Source organism: Haliotis asinina, chromosome 6 (genome assembly GCF_037392515.1).
Source record: "Haliotis asinina isolate JCU_RB_2024 chromosome 6, JCU_Hal_asi_v2, whole genome shotgun sequence".
In the NCBI taxonomy this organism is placed as follows: domain Eukaryota; kingdom Metazoa; phylum Mollusca; class Gastropoda; order Lepetellida; family Haliotidae; genus Haliotis; species Haliotis asinina.
The window spans coordinates 33,364,849-33,385,635 of NC_090285.1; the positions used below are offsets into that span (position 1 = coordinate 33,364,849).

At 37.7% G+C, this 20,787-nt stretch overlaps 1 protein-coding gene across 1 annotated transcript in view; it reads right to left on the bottom strand.

Moving 5' to 3' along the window:
• LOC137287515 (probable cytochrome P450 CYP44) overlaps window positions 1-581 on the bottom strand; it is a 61,964-nt gene extending 61,383 nt beyond the window's left edge. The window contains exon 1 of the mRNA XM_067819852.1: window positions 473-581. The gene's annotated coding sequence lies outside the window, so the exon portion shown is untranslated. The remainder of the gene's footprint in view (window positions 1-472) is intronic.
• Window positions 582-20,787: the final 20,206 nt, after the last annotated feature.

A 20,787-nucleotide genomic window follows, 5' to 3' on the forward strand; every position in this document is an offset into this window, starting at 1 on the left:
TAAATTAGCGCAGTTGGTAGTCTGTGAAGAACTTATTTCTTTTGCGCTTTCTTTTTTAGAAAAACAGAACTATGGTATTGCATGATCACAATATTCTCCGGTCGTGTTAAATGTTCAGAAACACAAAATCAGGAGGAAAACAATATCTAATACATAACACTAACTGGAATGATTAAGAAATCAGAGCATCGCCTAGTCACATTTCAGGTTGATATGGACATACAAATATAATAAATAAATAAAAAGTCAAATAAGTGTCTGAACAAACACTAAACACTTTTATTACATCGACTTTTCCCAAATCAGTAAACTTCGCAGTTCGAACAAGTATACCGTAAATCCTATTAGGTGGTAAATTGTTTCTTTATAAACACATATGTAAGAGCGTACTTTGATTTGAATCGAAATTGCAGCAATATAAAAAGATGATCAATATAAATTTCGAATTGACTTAAAACAAATTTACACCTACCTGTGTATATGAGGAAGCTCGATGTATTCACCGACTTCTCCGGTGAGAGGTTGTATTTATAGCGGGGTCTCTATGACCCTGCCCAGTGTCACATAACAACATTCAGTTTATCGGGGGATTCCGGAATTCCTATAAGATGTAGTCCGTTCACCAGTGGCGAAAATCGTCACAATAAACACACACCGTGTCATGTCGTTCATGTACTGACTTTGATACAATGTGTAGATTCTGGTAAGCCTTTTACCTGGCATTGTCCTAATTAGTTAAGATTATATCAACAAACCTGTTTACCTACCATAACAATGTCCTTCCGCCGTGATCCGCCAGGTTGCGTATGATTGTGTGATATTGGAGCGAGCGGGTTCAACGACCGATGTGGCGATATGCCGTTCCACCCTGTTAGTAAATAGTCCAATGAACTTAACTTCATAGCTTTCATGAAGTATGTATTTTCTACAGATTCTTAAACCCCAAAAAACATTGTAGTAGGGAATTACACAACGTTTAAGTCTTTAAAAAAAACACAGGGAGAGAGTATAGTAAATCTATTTATATTCGTGCATTAACATTTACGACGCAGTAGTCGATAGGCAGGGCAGGCAGCGTTTGCGGGCAAAATCTCACACGCCTTCGACGAGTTAACTGGAAATCGGGTCAAGTTTACTCTATACCAGGTGTCCAAAGAGGGAATTCATAGCTCGATTGAGGTTATTCACACACTGGGTTCAATAGCGTGCAACAAGTCTGCCTCATTTGGAAGTAATACCTTCTAAATACTATACACTATTATCCTGTGTGTGCTATGTGTATTTGATGAGGTTTAGAGTACGTTTTACGAGTACGCCGATACACGTAAGGAAAAGACAGTTCATACACAAATTACTGAGTTGAAAGACGTATTTGTAGGTGAGAAAAGACGTACATGATTCTATGTGGTAATTGTTTACCTCGTAAATATCGTATTCAGGTAATTGTCTCACCCCACAATCTATAGTATTGTTCATTAGATTTAAACACGAAATAACTTATGGGGAAACTCGTTGAGAATGAAGAAATTGTACCAGTCGTTCCCCAAAATTATAACCTGAACTACAATAATCAAGCAGTGCACTTGAAGGAAAATTTGGTGCTGTGCTTGGGAATATGTGACAAGTCGCAAAATGCCTTGCTTCATATGCGACAGAGAAAGACAACAGTGTAACGAGAAACTTTCATGATTTTAATAGAAGCAGGTGACGTCATCGAAATTGAATCCTCATGTAATATCTTAGATACCCAGGTTAAAGAACGAAATGAACATTTTTCCTTTGCAGAGTCTAGTCAATCGTTAATAGTCTATGGTTACACCCTAGAGCACATATATGTTGCTTATAAAACCATTGGTATAAAACGAGTATGCGGATTCGAACCCAACACCATTTAATCGTAAAACCCTTGAAGGAGATTAAGTCAGATGCGTTAGCATCAGTGTCGGTGAACATGTCGTATGAACTATTCCGCTTCATAGTTATAGCGTAGAAGAACAAACAGAGCGTTGGCACCAGTACCAAGGGATCTTGATATTACCAGTTCGTAGATTATGAATGTACGTAGCTTATATTAGTAGATGCACTGTGTCAAGCATACAGATTAAAATTAGCCATGCTTAGATACACTATAATCATCACTGGGGTGCATTGTGATCTAGGTGGTTGCCAGTCCGTAGACCACTAGTTTAGACTTGGATAGAGATTTCAGAATAATCGCTCCTTTGTAATAAGCCAGTTCGCGGGTTCATCGACCCATACAATCGTTATACAATTGCATGCTCTGAAAAGTGTTTGTTTGAATGTAGATATCTGTAGACAGCAGGACCGTCCTCTGATGACATGACATGCCACATATAGGAGAGGCGGATTATTTATTTGCGTCTCAAATCACTGTTAAATGTAATGTTTACTTAGACACAGATCGCACTGTGTGATATTCATGTTATAAAGCAAAACAAATCTACAAATCATGGAATTACTTTCACAACCCAACACAATCACTATGTGAAAAAGTCTCTAAAGCTTTATATAATCGAAATCGTATTTCTAATCTGTAAGTGTCCAGTTTAAGTATGTGATGCCACTGTAACATCTTTGTTACCCACACTTCAGAATGTTTGGGCTGAAAAATCTTAAGAATTATTGAAAATGTTCCCTTGACCGTCTTAAGAAAATTACTTCGAGTAAGTCAAATCACAACCCTATTAAGATTTCACATGATGATATTGGAAGAAAACCTTTAAATATTGATGTGCACTTCAAAATAATCACCGAAGCTGTGAAAGCAACAAAGCTATCTTTGTATGAGGCGAGGTAATTGTGTAAAAAATATTAATGATAAACTATGAAATAAACGTCTTCAAAATATTCCCTTCCAGACAAGTAATAGCTATATGAGGACTTTTAAAAACAACAAATTACCTGAAACCGAAAATAAACAAAAATTGTCCTGAAGACCAATATATCCAAAACTGGTGATCTGCCAATAACTTCTCTTCTGAGGGATAATTCTGTAAGACAATCAAGGGCACTAGTGAACATGCACTTTATTTACAAAATCTGTGGAATAAATGCACTTTGATACACTTCTTGACTTTTCAAACCATCAACTACCAGTGGAGTTTGGCCGGTAACATCAGATATATACTATCATATCAAAGACACTATCTAGAGTTTCCGTCAAATAAACAACAAGTTAAAATAATTATACAATTTTCCGCCATATACCCGTATATTGAAAAAAGAAACGTACAAGTATATTTTCACGTATTTTCGCTGCAAAACCTCAACGTGAGATAGCACATTTAATTCTGGATCAGATATATCCAAATGTCACAGCATTAAAGACCAAATGTCTGTTGACGTGTACCGCTGATCCAAAGTTCAAAAAGCGAAGGGTGTTGGAATAAAGCAAAAGTGTACTATTTTATGTTTTAATGCAAAAAAGATAAAAATATGATCTTTTTGCTTTTTCCTTAACCACTGTTTAACTGTTGACAGAATAATCTTTATGATTTAACATGAGGCATCGTGACTGACACGTCCTCAAGAAGATTTGGTGTCAAAAGCTGTTTACAAATTCAGTATCGTGTGTGTCCACCAATCGTACTGATACAGGCTTGAAAACGACGACACATAGACAGTACTAAGCGATCGAAGAAAGCTAAATATCTGACCACATCATGTAGGCCATTCCAATCTCCAGTATACACTCAGCGCGGAGACTCTGGTTTTTTTCAAGCCTTGGCATCACGTAAGCGCAGGTTAGGATGATGTTAACGCGTTTGCCAACTCATTCAGAGGCTGGAGAATAGTCAATCTTTCATTTTCAGGTGTGCAAGCGTCAGGTGTTAAAAACATGCAAAAAGTTCATAGTGCACAAAGTGCACGCGATACGTGAAATTTTATGCAAAGAGCTATGTTACATGTCTCATATTTACAGCTATTTTTATCACTTTTCAAATAACTTTTATTTCATCCAGTTACTTTTCCGTGGGTATAATGTGGCGCTTTATTTAACAACACCTAAAACATAGTCATATAATTTTGTGAATTACGAAAATACAGCTTTTTCTTGAAGATTTAGTACCATTTTTCATCTTATTGAAAAACATCATTTTTTGCATGGAAATATTCAGTGCACGCGAAATGCCATACAACTACCATTGTTGTATTCAAGTGTATACAGAGTTGGGCTTTATGAATCCCATCATTTAATAACAATGATGATAAGAGTGTTTATACAGTGCCGACTTCCACCAAACTAAGACAATTCTCAAAGTGCTGACAAGTCACAGTTCATATGCACTAGATAATATATGGATTTATGAAACATGTTGTTGAAAGAGGTGTGTTTTGAGTCTCTTTTTGAAGCATGGTAAAATTGGTACTAGTTTTAGATCAAGAGGCAGTGAGTTCCAAAAGGTAGCAGTTGCATACTTAAAGAACATCCGCGTATAAGAAGGCATGGAGAGGAGAAACTTATCATAGGAGCGGAGAGATCTGGAGCAATTGTACAGTGTCATGCAGCCTTGAAGTTATATAGGATTTCAATACTATTTAAGAAACCACATAACAGCTAACAATGTCAAAACCGGGCAGATTCCTTAAGACAGTAATAATCGTGAATTGTTGAGACTTGTTGCGAGCCGTTTATGGAACTCAATAACTGAGGCAACAGCGCTTACAAGGGAGAGTCATTTCCTGCAGAACCACCAGGAACGTGTTCGCAGGAACATTGCATCATGGCGGAGGGTTCACATCCTTCCGATGAGAGTCGGTTCTTTTTGCATATGGTGGATGGTCGGTCGAACACGTTCCTGGAGAAAATGCAACATAGCTATAGTTTCCCGAAGTATCTATCAGACAGCTGAGTGCGGGATCAACCATGGTATGGAGATGTGTTTCCTTAGGTTGAAAGACAGACCTCATTACCAGTCGTTTATTCAACAGGAGATCTTTACAAGGGCTGTTGTACAACATTTTGATAAGCATCCTGTAGTCACAATGCATATGTTCATGGATGATAATGCCATTCCTCATCCATGATATGTTGTGACCATCCGATGAACAACCATGATACCAACCGTGGTACATTTTAGACAGTCGATTTTGACAGAGAGACCCACGTTTCCAAACTATCAATGCTGACTGCTGCTTTGCAACGGAGTAGGGTTCCTGAGAATCAAATCCGGAAATAGATCCAGTGCATCGGTTTTATTATGTTCAGAGAGGTTACACAAGATACTGACAGACAGTTAGTGTTCACGACACATTTTCTTCAATTCTGTGAAGTTCAGGTGAATCGGTATAGGAAAAGTGAAATCAGTAATAGCACTGCCTGACATACTTTATCTTTCAAATGTGTACTGTCTTCAAATATACCAGATTATCTCATGATAATCTTGGTTATGTTTCTCATCAGCTCCTTCGTTCCACTACAACATTCAGATGGTCATGACACATTCTGTCCACCAGTTCATTAATTCTCTGTCTGAGAACATTCGGGTATTGTGTAATTAATGTCCATATGTATATATCTATGGTTCGGAAGACGTTATAACCAAACCCGTATTCAAAAGACGTTATCTGTTTCTAGTATCACACACGTATTTAGGACATCAGTTTTACTTTGTAGTTGACATCATGATCAATATAGACATTGTAGGCGGCCTGTACTGTAGCTTTTATAATAGGGATATCATGATCAATATAGACATTATAGGTGGCCTGTACTGTAGCTTTTATAATAGGGATATCATGATCAATATAGACATTATAGGTGGCCTGTACTGTAGCTTTTATAATAGGGATATCATGATCAATATAGACATTATAGGTGGCCTGTACTGTAGCTTTTATAATAGGGATATCATGATCAATATAGACATTATAGGTGGCCTGTACTGTAGCTTTTATAATAGGGATATCATGATCAATATAGACATTATAGGTGGCCTGTACTGCAGCTTTTATAATAGGGATATCATGATCAATATAGACATTGTAGGCGGCCTGTACTGTAGCTTTTATAACAGGGATATCATGATCAATATAGACATTGTAGGCGGCCTGTACTGTAGCTTTTATAACAGGGATATCATGATCAGTATAGACATTATAGGCGGCATGTACTGTAGCTTTTATAACAGGGATATCATGATCAATATAGACATTGTAGGCGGCCTGTACTGTAGCTTTTATAATAGGGATATCATGATCAGTATAGACATTATAGGCGGCATGTACTGTAGCTTTTATAACAGGGATATCATGATCAATATAGACATTATAGGTGACCTGTGCTGTAGCTTTTATAATAGGGATATCATGATCAGTATAGACATTATAGGTGACCTGTACTGTAGCTTTTATAACAGGGATATCATGATCAGTATAGACATTATAGGTGGCCTGTACTGTAGCTTTTATAATAGGGATATCATGATCAGTATAGACATTATAGGCGGCATGTACTGTAGCTTTTATAACAGGGATATCATGATCAATATAGACATTATAGGCGGCATGTACTGTAGCTTTTATAATAGGGATATCATGATCAGTATAGACATTATAGGTGACCTGTACTGTAGCTTTTATAACAGGGATATCATGATCAATATAGACATTATAGGTGGCCTGTACTGCAGCTTTTATAACAGGGATATCATGATCAATATAGACATTATAGGTGGCCTGTACTGCAGCTTTTATAATAGGGATATCATGATCAATATAGACATTATAGGTGACCTGTGCTGCAGCTTTTATAACAGGGATATCATGATCAATATAGACATTATAGGCGGCATGTACTGTAGCTTTTATAACAGGGATATCATGATCAGTATAGACATTATAGGTGGCCTGTACTGTAGCTTTTATAATAGGGATATCATGATCAGTATAGACATTATAGGCGGCATGTACTGTAGCTTTTATAATAGGGATATCATGATCAGTATAGACATTATAGGTGGCCTGTACTGCAGCTTTTATAACAGGGATATCATGATCAGTATAGACATTATAGGTGGCCTGTACTGTAGCTTTTATAACAGGGATGTCATGATCAATATAGACATTATAGGTGGCCTGTACTGTAGCTTTTATAACAGGGATATCATGATCAATATAGACATTATAGGCGGCATGTACTATAGCTTTTATAATAGGGATATCATGATCAATATAGACATTATAGGCGGCATGTACTGCAGCTTTTATAATAGGGATATCATGATCAATATAGACATTATAGGCGGCATGTACTATAGCTTTTATAACAGGGATATCATGATCAATATAGACATTATAGGTGGCCTGTACTGTAGCTTTTATAACAGGGATATCATGATCAATATAGACATTATAGGCGGCATGTACTATAGCTTTTATAATAGGGATATCATGATCAATATAGACATTATAGGCGGCATGTACTGCAGCTTTTATAACAGGGATATCATGATCAATATAGACATTATAGGCGGCATGTACTATAGCTTTTATAACAGGGATATCATGATCAATATAGACATTATAGGCGGCATGTACTGCAGCTTTTATAATAGGGATATCATGATCAATATAGACATTATAGGCGGCATGTACTGTAGCCTTTATAACAGGGATATCATGATCAGTATAGACATTATAGGCGGCATGTACTGTAGCCTTTATAACAGGGATATCATGATCAATATAGACATTATAGGCGGCATGTACTGTAGCCTTTATAACAGGGATATCATGATCAATATAGACATTATAGGTGGCCTGTACTGCAGCTTTTATAATAGGGATATCATGATCAATATAGACATTATAGGTGACCTGTGCTGCAGCTTTTATAACAGGGATATCATGATCAATATAGACATTATAGGCGGCATGTACTGTAGCTTTTATAACAGGGATATCATGATCAATATAGACATTATAGGCGGCATGTACTGTAGCCTTTATAACAGGGATATCATGATCAATATAGACATTATAGGCGGCATGTACTGTAGCCTTTATAACAGGGATATCATGATCAGTATAGACATTATAGGCGGCATGTACTGTAGCTTTTATAACAGGGATATCATGATCAATATAGACATCATAGGCGGCATGTACTGTAGCCTTTATAACAGGGATATCATGATCAATATAGACATCATAGGCGGCATGTACTGTAGCCTTAATAACAGGGATATCATGATCAATATAGACATTATAGGCGGCATGTACTGTAGCTTTTATAACAGTCATTATAGGCGGCATGTACTGACTATTGGATAGTACATTATATATAAGCATATACATAGAGTTCTGTAACGGAATGATCCTTAACAGAGGACGGATGTAAATATAGCCATGAAGATGGTATACTGAGTAGTCGTTACGATCAATGTAGATTATGTATAACGTGCACGCAATATATGCAACCCAGGTATTAGAACTACTGTGGATCTTATGTATAACGTGCACACATCATATACAACCGATATAGTCAACATTGTATTTAACATTATTGCAAAGAGTAGACATCAAAAGCAATACAGACATCATGGCCAATACAGACATTCAAAGCGCATTAGATTTGAATGGCTTACCTAAGATACCAACTTATAGATGTTGAACAAAGTAATTATTTATTGTAGCATTATTATTTGATTCTCATATACAAGGAAACTGACAATCGTTAGGTTTCAAATACAACATTTACAGATTGCATTTTCCTTTTTGCATTTTGATGTCTATATATCTACTTGTTTCAATGAATTAATAATAAGATACAATGCCCTGCAACATATATATAACATATATATAACATATATGTATGTGTGTGCGCGCATGTGTGGTCTCACGCACACATTACAGATTCATACCTCAAAATATGATGTTGTCTCACACACTCAGTACAGATCCATACCTCAATATATGTTGTGGTCTCACACGCCCATTACAGACCCATGCCTCAATATATGTTGTGGTCTCACATACTCAGTACAGACCAATACCTCAGTATATGTTGTGGTGTCACACGCCCATTACAGACCCATGCCTCAATATATGTTGTGGTCTCACATACTCAGTACAGACCAATACCTCAGTATATGTTGTGGTCTCACACGCCCATTACAGACCCATGCCTCAATATATGTTGTGGTCTCACACACTCATTACAGACCCATACCTCAAAATATGTTGTAGTCTCACACACACATCACAGATTCATGCCTCAATATATGTTGTGGTCTCAAACACTCATTACAGACTCATACCTCAAAATATGTTGTAGTCTCACACACACATCACAGATTCATGCCTCAAAATATGTTGTAGTCTCACACACACATCACAGATTCATGCCTCAAAATATGTTGTAGTCTCACACACACATCACAGATTCATGCCTCAAAATATGTTGTAGTCTCACACACACATCACAGATTCATGCCTCAAAATATGTTGTAGTCTCACACACACATCACAGATTCATGCCTCAAAATATGTTGTAGTCTCACACACGCATTACTTCATGCTATTTGCTGGATATAATGTGTTTATAACTATACATGTTGGTTCATGCACAACACTTATGCATAAATCTGCAGTATGTGTTATTATGTGTTATACAGTCTTTGGATCCTGATATAATTGAGACATACGTTGAAAAAGAATATTTGGACAAAGCACGAATGATAATATGTATGAGAAGTTTAACATACTAGATACTGATATGGGAATGTAAACACATGGAGGTAGCTGTTCAACATGGGACTGTTCGTTCCCAGTGACACGTCCCGTCCAGTAGGTGCATCAGTATCATGTGCTCAGTGTATGGGGGACGGGGTTATCAATCTAAATCATAAACATCGTCAGACATGGACCCCAAATATCTCGGGAATGGGCGTATCTTGTCTCACCCTCCCTACGGGAGTATAATTACCCCAGTGCAGTATACATTAAAACATCTACTGCAACAAATACAGCTTTGAAGTTGTCTCGCTCTGTTGTATTGTGTATGCATGGTATTTCACGTGTAACCGAAGCCTTTATGAGAAGTATACGAGAAGAAATGAGACTTTCTGACATCTCCTGCTCTGGTGTTAATGGTTGAGAAATGTGCACTTATTGACTAATAAGTCAAATAGTTAAGTTTCCTCTTTTGCCATTTTGTACGCACATAAAAGTAAGTACGCTAATTAAGATGAGATTGGAGCACAGTCCAGTGTATCCGTACGCTTTGTAAACATATCTTATCACGCCTGCAGTACAACCTGGGTTCAGTGTTCTAGGTATTTACTGCAATGGGTCACAGTGACTTGTTGGTGGGTCGGTCTAAATCGGTGAAGTGGGTTTAGTGTTCGATAGCCAGCTGCCTTTATTGCTAAGCAAACAAACGCTGCATATTTAAATCCATGCATTTGACAAGAAGGATATGCTTACCAATAATGCACTTATGCACCCGCCCCACTTCATGGGCGAAAGAAAATTGGCAGTGAGAGAGATGAGTGAGCCTGACCATCCTATCCTCTGACCAGTTGTCCCTTAGGAACAAAACACTGTTTGCTGAGGATTTATTCTAACCCTGAAGCAATATGTTAAAGAAGTACCCAAAATAGTCCCCTTAGAAATTCAGACTCCCAAAACGACCCTTCCTTGAAGAGGACAGGAAGGGCAAAATAAGGACATTTTAAGGTCTCTCATACGGAAATAATATTATTATTACAAACATACCTCAAGCCGTGAAATGTTCTTCTAAAACATAATATGGTGTAAGTACAGATGAAATGTGACACGCAGGGCAATGTTGTTCTGGATTAATACCTTCATCAAGAGGCAAGGTAGACCTTGTTAAATCATGTGTCATTATAATCTGTTATGTGAACGAGCGTAGCTGTTTACATTTTAAAGTTGTTGTTAATAAAGATGAGTCTATATATTTCTGCCGAACACGATGGGGTTAAATTTGACCTAAATTTGCATGCAAAATCACAATATTAATGTGGAATATGGTCTGGATACACGACATGAAGATTGCTGCATTCTGATGGTAAGGGTTTGCATATTTAAACCCAGAATTATTTTCCAAAACCAGTATAATCGCTACTTTGGCAATATTCATGGATATCTGATTTTCAGCACGTAACTAACTTCTGTTTCATATGCTATTGTAAAGCTATTTTCCCCAAGATATCCAACGAAACGTTGTCTCTCTGAAGATTACAAAAAGATTTTGAGAGATGTGGAAAGTAATCTCTTATTTCTCTGACAGCGATGTACAAATACACGTGATGATGCCACTGGAAAACAGCTGGGTTGTTGTATACAGAGTTCAATCTGTCTCAGAGTCCTGACAAACGTGATTGCTTTTTATGACAGTGTATGTGTCTGACAGTATGACAGTATAACTTAGCTCTAAACATATCACTGTACATGGTTCTTGTCCAAAGTACTTTTTGGCATCTTGACTGTTTTAGAAACATAGTACGGTGATGGTCATTGGATACGCCGCTTTAAAGTTGTTTATTTTAATTAAAGATCCACCAGGACTTCCTTCAAGGTATGGGCTTTGTGTCAGTGCTGTATTTTGTATCAGTTCCTTTTGTGAAAGTAGCCATACAATTTTTATAACGTCAATAAAACCAGTATTCAGTATTCAGAGATTACATATACTCTTGTGGTCTACGTCAAGGGTCGTACTGTATACTACATCTAACATGTCTCATCGTAACTGATACACAAATATGAGACTTTGCTCTAGAGCACAATGCAATATGTAATGTCTGACTAACATGCCTTTAATTGTACCTAATGGTTACTTTACATGTCTGCGAGCAACGAAAACAAAAAAAAATTAGATAAAATAACAATAGTTACTGCACTAGGTTACCGTGACCCAAGCTCAATATTATGGTTATAAGTCAGCATTACCAGATACACTGAATCAGGTTTGACAAGCACGGTGCTGAGATCATGCATATTGTTCGGTTCGCATGGGTACATTTAATACAGGGTCTTTGTGTCATAAATAGACGACCAAAGGTCACGCAGTTGTGCATACACCTATTTCGTCAGATCCTGGTTCATTGTGACCTCGACACTGTGCAGCGTCAACAACCGGGTCGACACAAAGGGTCACAGTGACCTAATGGAAGTCACCAGTCAAAATCATTTCTGCTATTGGTCCTCGCATGTGCAAACTTAGTAGGTTAAACTCACCCGTGCAAGATGGTGTGATACTTCAGTCATCACCTTCATACAGTTGTAGGTTGGGTGCCTATTTTAGAATTGTACGTCATTTAGTGAATAAAAAGTGTCACTACATTTTAATACAATGGTCTTGATATTATCGAAACCTACGTAGTTTATAAACCGAATTACAGATATTAATCACGTGTGAAATGGAAACAGCACGGTCAACTTGACAAAGATAACCCGACTTTAAAATCACACAAAACTGTTACGTAGGTATGATAAGGCATATCTTTCAAAAGAAAAAAATATATATTTAAAAATAAAAAAAAGACATGCAACATCACGTGAAAGAATGGATCTGTAAAAACCACCAATCAACAAACTCCTTGATACAAACACGTGATACCAACTTGAACCTTTAGTCAGTGCAAGTGGGTCACTTTCGTGATTACCTACACGAGGTACACCTACATGTAATACACCTGTCTGTAAAACACCCTGGCATGCTGACATGATCCGTCAGTCCCGTCCGTTTACCAAGGTGCAACAACACATGACCAGACTACATGACTACTGTTAATATTTATTCAGAATCTAAGCCCGAAAACCATGCGCCCAAAACATAAAATGCCTGTTTATCATTATTAATATGGAATGAAGCATATTTTGGCTTATAGTAACTACTGGCTAAACATACAATACATTAGTACATATACTCCATTATGATGCATAAATAATGAACAATTACACAAACTTCATAATAATGATACATACATAATGAATTACTACACAAACTTGATACTAATGATGCACATACACATAATGAATTACTACACAAACTTCATAATAATGATACATAAATAATGAACTACTACACATACTTGATCATAATGACACACAAATAATGAACTACTACACAAACTTGATCATAATGATACACAAATAATGAATTACTACACATACTTGATCATAATGATACACAAATAATGAATTACTACACATACTTGATCATAATGATACACAAATAATGAACTACTACACATACTTGATCATAATGACACACAAATAATGAACTACTACACATACTTGATCATAATGATACACAAATAATGAATTACTACACATACTTGATCATAATGACACACAAATAATGAACTACTACACATATTTGATCATAATGATACACAAATAATGAATTACTACACATACTTGATCATAACGATACATAAATAATGAATCACTACACATGCTTGATGATAATAATGCATAAATGATTAATTACTCCACATATTTGATCATAATGATAAATAAATACTGAACTGCTATACATACTTGATCGTAACAATTAGGTTACACTTTCAAATACTTACCATGGTTTAGCTCAACATGGAGAATATTTAAACCTTCAGATCAACACACCCAGTGTTTAATAAATACATGTGTTTCTTGTGTGTGTAGATACTACACAATAATACTAACGTATCAAACAGTATGTATGTATGTATGTATGTATGTATGTATGTATGTATGTATGTATGTATGTATGTATGTATGTATGTATGTATGTATGTATGTATGTATGTATGTATGTATGTATGTATGTATGTATGTATGTAAGTATGTATGTATGTATGTATGTATGCGTGCATGTATGTATTTCAGTGATTTTCCAACACGTACATTAAACGCCTCGTGCTGACCACTATGGACCCATATGATCCACTGACACATAAAAACGAGAAAGTGATTGGAATCCACTTTAATATTGTGATGATAAATACTCATGTTTTTAAGAACAGCACTGATTTTGATACAAAAAAGTGTTGGTGGAGTTGCAGCCCTCAAATGTTTATAAGTGAATGTGAGTATTCAAAATGTCATGTTGCGTGTATTACACGATTCAAGGTCAATTACCGAGTGCAACCTCCATGTGACTGTGTGACAGGCAGCACTCTCCTTCTCATACCCTCTGTCAGTCTCCTGATCCTAAGAAGGGTAAGACTAATTCCTCGAGTAAAACAATTTTCAAATGTACCAGGTTCTGTACAGGGGGATCCTTTTGTTGAACGCGACGACAATCATGTCCCAAATACACTCCAAATGGTTGAGATCGGAACTCTTTCAATCTTGATAGATGTCAGTGTGTGCCTAACTAAGTTATTTGCGTATATGAAGGCAGAAAAGAATGCTAAAACATGTCCAGGCATATCTGTTCTCTTTAACATGCAAATTACAATAGTGCGAGATGTATGTCTTCGTATGTCACACTGATGTCTTTCAAGCTAGCATTGTCGTTACTTCACATCCATTTCACAACGTGTTTCCCAAAATTGTTAGGTGAGTCTGTATATTTTTGTGCACCGTGCATCTGAACCATTACAACGCATTTTATATTTGGGATTGCACTTTCTCAGTAAAGTACAAATTCTAGTACAGTTTGGGGATGAATTCCACGCGGGATTCGAACCCACGCCCTCGGAGTCAGGCACGAAATCGTCAGCTCTAAAAGTCAGCCATCTAACCTTCTCAGCTCCCGTGGCTTACACAAAATGGAGCATGTTAATTTGGGTTAGGTGACTTTGGTTGACAAATATGAACGTATCCCATGTGGCAGATTAATGCCCATGATGTTGATCACTGGATCGTGGGAATGTAGATCGCAGCCTAACTGGACTAACGATGGTGCAAACAAAATGTTACAGTTGTCAATGTGTGGCAATGTCACAAACCATGACACCAATAAAAATATATAACATCCCAGCTTTCTGATAATGCTACATAGATTCCCTGCACTCTAAACAAATAATAAGGTTGTGCTGATCATACAACCGTGCCAGGTTCTACATGCACAACTCAAGGGTATATGTATCATATGTGTGCTCCACACATGTGATCTCGTCTTTAACATCTGCCTTTCCCTTGCATTACGTCTTGATAAGACGTTACAAAGACATTATAGTGGATTAAGATGGTTTCACAAAGAAGTTACACCCATCAGTAGAGATTATACCTTCTTTAAACTATATTATTCCTTCATGCATACATTATGCATTTAGATGTATACATTCAATGGTATCTTTTATATGGAAACATGGGATTTGTAAAAGTGTTTGCATAAAGTCTTCTGTCTTTGGGCATGGTTACATCTGTCTGTAATCATAATTATGTCGTTTTCTATCTGCATGACTTATTTTATTAGGTCATGGTGAGTGGGTCTTTTGTTTGTAGACATGCAGTCTTCTCTCTTCAGGCATATGGTGTCCTGTCTGCATTTAAGTGTCTTTTGTCAGAGTGCATGTATGTCAGCATGAAGATAGGATATCTTTTGGCTGTAGGTCGTCTGTATGTGGACTAAAGTGATTTATGTGGATTTTACTGATGCTGAAAATCCACATCATTTGTATACGTATAATTACATAAAACCATAGAAAGAAATGTGTTTATCCTGAGACCACAAGGTTATGTATTTTACCAGTGCTTGGAGAGCATTAGGAGACTTATGTTTTCCTCTCTGTTGAGATGAGCATTAGGAATATACTTTTCACACTAATAGGGAATATTGTATATAGGTACACACCACATCAATGTTATATACAGTTAGAAACCAGAAACGTGATATTAAGCAGTCTGTAGTAATGGGTCATACTTTTAATGATATGCCATACATCTGCAAGCGTAGTCATCTTCACGTCAATTCTACCACTAGCTATGGGGTCTTCCCATTATTTGTGTTGAGTACTTAACTGTATGTGCAGAGGTTTCTGTTCATATAACTGCGTCTTTTGTGAACAGAAAGCATGTCTTTCGTATGACATCTGTACAAGTTTGGTGTCTTCCGTCTATCTGCATAGCGTCTTCTGTCTATCAATGTGAGACTCTCCTCCAATAGAAACAAGACCTTCTGTTTATCCACATGAGGTTCTCTGTTTGTAGAAATTGTGCCTTCTCTCCTTCAATATACGGTTCTGAGCCATTTTCTGTAGCGATATGAGGTTCTCTGTTAGAAATAGGGTTATCTTTCTATCAATGTGCGATTCTCTGTCTACAGATATGGGGCCTTTTGTCTACAGATATCAGGTACTCTGTCTATAGAAATAGAGCCTTCTGTCTAAAGGTGTTGGATCTATTATCTCCAGATATGGGGTATTACCTCTGTTGGTATAGAAGCATTTAGGTATGAGGTAATTTTAAATATGTAGGACGTGTCCAGTCTTGGCCAGATATGGCCGCTTCTTCTGACGCTGTAGGGCCTCCTGTCTACAAATCTATTGTCTTCTGTTTATATGTATGGTATGGAGTTGCCTGTCTGCAGTTATGGGAGCGTCTTAAGATATCGGGTCTTCTCTCTTCATGTGTTTTCTATGTGCAGGAATTAGGCCATATCTCTACACATTAGAGTCTTCCGTCTGTATCTGTATAAAAGTACAGAATTCCCTGATTGAAGTATCTCATTATTTTGCCAGCACGTATGGCTCGTCTGTGCGTGTGGAAAGGGTATGACATATCAACTTCAACGGTGAATAGTTCATTTCAGTTTAGATCCGAACGTTTACTTTGCCGGAAGTTCATTCACCTCTACGTCTGACCTGAAGCTAGGTCAGTCCCTACTTACAGTGAAACCCTGTTGATCTGAAATACACCCTTCACAATGTATCGGTCTGGTCGATATCTACCCTGTGAAAGGGTTAAAGGGTTAAAGACTTATCACTGAGGCGCAATGAATCGTATTCTGCTGTGTGACCTGGGTTCACCTTTAGTAGACATGTTGAAATGAATTATTCCGAGCACGATCACCTTGTTCCTGCCCGTGCGGTTTATCGAGGGTCGTATCTTGCAAGGAATCATTCAATAAAGTCCTTGTTAAACATTTTCTATATTGAGTACGTGTGATACTTTCGAATGGCTTAGACGAAAACAATAACGATACACGTGGAATGTTCGGAAATATTAATCTAAGTATATTCATGAGTATCCATGCACCAGTACACGCAATGTGAGGCAGGCAATGTCACGGTGGTGTGAGCATTCAACTGCAGCAATACGCATATTCTGACGTCTTGTTTATAAGTATATATGCACGTGTACGTGCATGTGCAAATCATAGAGTGCACACGAAGGCAATAGGTCGGCCTTAGACTGTCCTCAGGTGCAAGCTGCAGCTGCTGCACTAGCCGGACCAATGACAAGGTCGATAGATGTAGACCAATTCGTTTACCATGCGTGTTCTCGTTTTCAGGTGACTAACAACTGAATGACAACAGGAGTTGTCTCCTCTTCTTGCCTCGTCAAGTCGTGGTTTTCAGTGAAAGGTCCATGTTCTTGTGGAACCTTGTCAAATATATATGTTACAGTGAGATTGTGAAATAAATCATTTCGTCAAATTACTAAAACTTTCAGTCATATCGTGAAATGAATAAGAGGGTCAGCCATTTCGCACCATTTTTTGTAACAACAATCACTATATTTCAGTCATTTCATGAAATTTCATTTCATATATATGTCAGCTTGTGAGGTGTGGCTGCTCTGAACACATCAAGTTTCAAACAAGTGTAAATGTTTCAAAGCCAGGCTGAAGTGCAAAAGTTGCTGCCACAATAGTTTTAACTGATGGTTACAATATGTGATGTTACCCACTTTTGTAGATTGAGCTGTTAAGTGAAATTCATGGCCACGTGAAACACACCATGAATTGCTGAAATATAGATGAGTTTTACCATGCCTTTAGCAATATTGCAGCAATATCACGGAGGGGGACACCATAAACTGGCTTCACACGTGCACATTTTGGGGAATCGAACCCTTATCCTATGCTTAGTGAGCGAATGCTCGAACCACCAGACCACTAAATAAACATGACCACAACCAAATGTATGCAAATATGTGAACCTGTAATTATCACGAGACGATCGAATATATTACTTATAACATTATAACGAATTCTCTAGAATGTCGTAACTGTGCGTTCGTATGGGACTGACCCAAAACGTATGTGTTTTACCTGTTCTTGTAGGTCCTACATTTGCTGTGAAAGTGAACTAGCGTCTGTCAGGTAAGGGAGACAACTCCTGTAAGTATACAACAAGAACCATACGTAAACACGACACACTGTATTGGTAGTATGCCATCTATTCGTTATTTGTCTTCGGTGAGCTCTTAACCAATTTACAGTGATGGGAATACACTGTGTGGCCGAAATCAGCCTGGTACTTTATACAAATGAATGGCAATTCCTGGAAACACATTAGCAATAGTTGCTGAGTCAGCAAAGTCAATCTGCACTACGTGAGTAACAGCTACAGATTGGAAACGTAGTGTATATGGGTCATCATGGTGAGTGCTATTCGTCTATAGCAGGAACGCTGATAGCTCGTCAGATGCGTTAACAAGCGAAATGAACCTTTGTGACTGCGGTATGTAAATGATCGAAGCTGAAACGGTGATTGATAGAGTGAGCAACGATCGACGCCAAGGGTCCAACCATCAAAGTATAGTGGCACATTCATTCATAGAAGTCACATGACCACAGACCTTCTCTCTTTCTCATTCCAGATCTGTCTCCGTCTCTCACCCTCTCTTTCTTTCTCTCTGTCTCTCTTTCTCTCTGTGTCTCTGTCTCTCCTTTCCTTTCCTTGTACTCGGAGCGGATGAAAGGATTAGAGCATGAAGGAATCTTCATATTTAACTTCTCAAAAATCATCTCTGTGACTTCAGAATTGCCATTTCAGTATGAAAAAAACTTCACACCAATTTATGCACTTTTACAGTACCTTACCAACAAATCCTGATTTCGGACATCTTTTGGTGCAGACTCGATATATACTAGCAGCTACTGGTTGTGGTTACATTATGCAACACGCAGAATATCAGAACGAACATCTAAAGGTACATATTGCCTTCATTATAGCACACTACGGATAATACGATGGCATTGATGTATAGAATATTGTTCCAAAACCATATTGTACGAAGGCCTTGTTTTTAATAATCATATTTATCTTCACACAGCATGCAGTTCCAGATCTAAAAATGTCATTTTGCATTCTGTAATTATCGTAATGTCCATTTCTATCGGGGTTGATTTTAATATTCCAAGACAGCTAAATGTGACCTAAATGGATATTACGATGCCTCATCTTTTACATGGGGGCCAGGATAAGCCCCGAAACGTCGTGAAAATGAACTCAAGAAGTTGTTATCGATAACAATTGTCCTGTATTGCTACGCCAACTTCTAAATGCCTTTAATGAATCACATTTCTATGTCATAAGAGCGTAACTGGGACAGGAGAGAAACTAACTGTTTGACAAACTGAACAGAAATGTATATATCACCATTTTGTTGCTTTTCCAACATAACATAAAACCCTAACAAGTATATTTTATTGTTTGGGGAAAATACACAGACGTACCACTGTTATATGGGGCTTAAATATAACTGTGTCAAGTTATGACTTTCAGCTGTCTGACAAGGCAACAATTCACTGGCTAAAGCATAGCAATGTGTATCCGAATATTCAATTTGCAATCGTTGAAAGCTACCGTCTACTGTGGCCTTGTTTGTTTTTGTTTTGTTTTTGTTGTTGTTGTTGTTGTTGTTGTTGTTTATTTTTGGGTGAGAATGTGCCCTTAAAGGAACGATATGAACTACTGATATCATAAATCCGCGAATAATTCATACTAATACATATCAGAATTGAAAAACAATCTCCTGTATGTATCGCTGGGGCGCGTCACCATATTTGACTGAACATCTCTCAGGATAAACTGGATCTGTGTGAGAGGTTTTTATACATCGGAAACATGCAATGGTCCACAAATAGTTGAAAGAAAACCTGGTTGAACAACTGTTCGAACACCTGGTTGAACACCTAGTTAAACACGAGATGGAACATTAGCGCTGTCGTTGTTCAGATGCACTTCACAAGACGGACGGTCTGACGACTTCAATAAAACACGCACCAACAAACATCACTTAAACCATATGACGCCCCCCAAAGTTTTGATGTCCAGGTAACAAAAATATTATACCCACTCGCGACATTACCAGCACGTCACAATCTGGACAGACGTGGACATTTCGGTCGATGCTGTCCATATCTTCTATATGTACCTACAGATCTATTCCATGATATGTACCTACAGATCTATTCCACACGTATGCACCTACAGATCTATTCCACAGGTATGCACCTACAGATCTATTCCACAGTCTGCCATGTGTAATCCCACCACACACCATGACATTACCACCTCCATATCGATCATGGTCAAGAATTGCTGCTCTGGCATATCGCTTCCCGCTCCGACGCCAACAACGTTTTCTGCCATCTGTGAATCGTAGGCAAAACCTTGACTCATCAGAGAACATGGTGTAACGCCAGTGGCGCATAGCCCGTCCCTGATGCTGCCTAGCCCATGCCAATCTTTGGCGCTTATGGTGAGCTGAAAGGGTGACACCCTTAACAGGCCGTCTTGCTTTGAGACGAGCTTGATAGAGTCGGTTTTTAACAGTTGAGGTTGAAATGCGTCTTCCAGTGAGTGTGCGGAATTCTCTATTGATGGCAGGGGCCGATTTAAACCTATCCCG